The sequence below is a fragment of the Benincasa hispida genome, chromosome 9 (genome assembly GCF_009727055.1).
Source record: "Benincasa hispida cultivar B227 chromosome 9, ASM972705v1, whole genome shotgun sequence".
NCBI classification, from domain to species: domain Eukaryota; kingdom Viridiplantae; phylum Streptophyta; class Magnoliopsida; order Cucurbitales; family Cucurbitaceae; genus Benincasa; species Benincasa hispida.
In genome coordinates this window covers 50,006,564-50,009,621 of record NC_052357.1, presented here as the reverse complement: position 1 = coordinate 50,009,621, position 3,058 = coordinate 50,006,564, and the positions used below count along the sequence as shown (strand labels likewise).

At 37.5% G+C, this 3,058-nt stretch overlaps 1 long non-coding RNA gene across 2 annotated transcripts; it reads left to right on the top strand.

The window, feature by feature from the left end:
* The first annotated feature begins 608 nt into the window (after window positions 1-608).
* On the top strand, window positions 609-2,545 carry LOC120086750. Of its 2 annotated transcripts, XR_005484313.1 has the most exons (6): window positions 609-824; window positions 923-1,025; window positions 1,112-1,210; window positions 1,418-1,466; window positions 1,868-2,040; window positions 2,311-2,545. It is a non-coding gene; the product is annotated as an uncharacterized LOC120086750 (long non-coding RNA). The 2 variants fall into 2 exon arrangements; XR_005484312.1 differs by having other exon boundaries at window positions 1,418-2,040.
* Window positions 2,546-3,058: the final 513 nt, after the last annotated feature.

Here is a 3,058-nt window from a genome sequence, read left to right as displayed (position 1 = left end):
GTGACATGCCTTACCAAATACCAATGCATACGGGGCATACCTATTGGTGTTTTGAATGTGGTCCGGTATGCCCATAACGCACCATCACGCTTTGTTGCCCAATCCTTCCGTGAAGGTTTTACTACATTCTCAAGTATTAACTTAATTTCTCGATTGGACACTTTAGCCTATCCATTCGTTTGCGGATGGTATTCAGTGGCCACTTTGTGGAGGATATTGTACTTGCGCAACAACTCCTTGATATTGTGATTGACAAAGTGGGATCCTTCATCACTTATGATGGCACGAGGAGTGCCAAAATGAGTGAAAATATTTTTCTTCAAGAACTGCGAGACTACCGCTATAAACCCGAGACTTTCCTTGGATTATTTGCTCTTGTCACACATTGTAGGATGTTGGATTTAAGTTATTGTTGTTCCTTGGTTGAAGAAAATGGCAAAGCTTTTGGTTGAAGTTGTCTTTAATAATATTGGAATTTATAAATAAAGAAAAGAAAAGAAAGGGAATAAAGAAAAAGAAAAGAAAAGAAAAGTAAAAGGAAAAGGAAAAAGGAAAAAAAAAATGAAAGAAATTGGAAACCCATTCGATGCTTAGGGTTTAAAGTGAGAACCCACTCATTTCAGCCCATTTCTCCATCATTTCCCATTATATTTTCAGAGCATTTCAAGAGAGAGAGTGAAGGAAGAGGAAGAAGAAGTTGCTGCAGGTTGGAGGTTGAAGAAGGGAGAAAAATCTCATGCAAGTGCAACCATGGAAGAATTTGGGTTCAACCTACCTATCTCTGGTTTTTAAGTCGGTTTGAGCTACACAAAAAGAATTAAGAGGTGAGGCCTGACTTTCTTGAAATTTAATCTATTTTCTAACAAATTTCATGAAGGAATCTTGAGCTAAATCTGATGTTAAGTTAATGGTTTTTGAAAAGGAAAACAGAGCACAGAATTTTCGTGCAAATCAGAAGGATCTCTGCTTTTCTTTGGTTTTTCGAACATTCTGGGGTGTACAGGTTGGATTAGAATCTCAATTGGGTATGGTTGGAAATTTTATTCAATTTCCTATAACTTTCATGAATAATTCGTGAGCCAAAAGTGACTAGAAGTAGGTTTAATTTCAGGAGAAAAGTAGAGGGTAGCAGAAAAGCACGAATCTGTATTCTCTGGGTTCAAGGGATTTCTGGATAAATCCGTTGGGAATCTCATTTTTATTCCTTCAGGTAAGTTGTAGTCCAAAATTAAGAGTTTGAGTACATTAGTTTTGGTCAAGTATTGAGGATGTTATGAGTGTTGGAAATTAGGGTATTGAATCTGGAAAATCTGGAAAGAAAATGTGAAGTGTGATTATATTTCTAGAATTTAGAATTCACGAGCATGGAAAGACAAGACGATTTATAATTTTGATGCTCGTTTTGGTTGTTTGACAGGTCAAGAGGAAATAGGCCAAGTCTACAGACCAAGGAACTAGCCAAGACTGTGAGTGACAAAACAAATTTCAAAAAGGATTTCTAAACTGTAATTTATGCTTAAATGATTTACATGCTTGAATATGAACTTATGAATGATACATGATTTCTATGAATAGTTTCAAGCATAAGTTTTGGGCTTAGATTTTCTAATGATGTTTATATACGAGCACGTAATTATTGACTTCCTGAAAAGTAGTTGAAACGATACCATTTAAGGTAAAGTATGTATTAGCGAGTACTGTTTAAAGATTTTTCAGTTTTTCACGAGCAAGCCGAGTAAGCTTGAGTTTTACGAAAGATAAAGATAAGCAGGCATGTTTTAATGTTTTCATGTGGTTTTCTGAGACTTTTATTGACTACATGACTGAGATATTGAGCCTGAGGCTATATGGTACCGTGTGCACACAGGTTATATTCCATTGTTGACGTTGAGTGTACTCCGTGACAACGATGCTGTTGGGAGTGCTGGGCGGGCCCCACTACGACAAAGACGATGGGAGTGCTGGGCGAGCCCCACTACATCGTAGAGCTAGTAAACGTTGGTTGTACTGGGCGTGCACTACACAACGTTGATTTGTCATGTTAGTTAAAATGTTCTATATACTTGATATGCCTTGCTAGATTTTAATGTTAGTTAAACGTTGGTTGTACTGGGCGTGCACTACACTACGTACTTGCATAACATTTGAGAAAGCTTTTAGCATTACACGTTTATGTTTAATGATTTGATTGATCAGATTTATACGTTTAAAGGTTTATCACGTATTCTGATTTGTGGATTTACAATTTTAAATTTAGTCACTCACTGGGCTTCGTAGCTCACTTTTTCAAAATGTTTTCAAACTTTTCAGGTAGAGATCGAGCTCCTGGTGCCTGATAACTACCAAAGTCTGTTTTCTCCTAAAAGCTTCCAGATCAAGCTTCATATGTGGGTGGAGTTATACATTGTGTCTGTTTATATTGTAAATGTTATTGTAAGAATTGGATAGTTTATGGTTGTGTAAGAACTAAATGTCGTGGTTGTGTAAACCCCAGTTGGATATGTTTTTGGTTGTGATATCTCTATCAGGTTATTTTCCAAACCGAGTTATGTCAGGATTGCACTTCATGTGTGTCTAAAGGTTTTCAGAGATTTCGCTGTGTTGTGTTACATGTAAAGTATTTTATATCTAAGATTAGTATGTTTATCAGGTTCAACGATTCAACAAGGTCAATAGGTATCGTTAGAGGAGGACGATGTCTGTTGGCTTCACACCATCTCCCTGACTAAGCTAGCAGGTAGTCTGGAAGAGGGTGTGACAACTGCCGCATCACTTGCAACGCGTGTTGTTGTCTCTACCCACTTGGAGACATAATCAACAGCGAATAAAATATAGTGCTTACCATTCGAGGGGGGGAATGGTCCTATAAAATCAATCCCCCGTACGTCAAATAATTCCAGCTCCAAGATAGTGTTCATTGGCATTGCGTTTTTCCATGAAATGTTGCCTGTCTGTTGGCACCGATCACATTTCATTGTTTAGTCAGTTGCATTCTTAAATAATGTAGGCCAATAGAATCCACTTTGCAAAACTTTGGCTGTAGTGCGTTGCCCTCCAA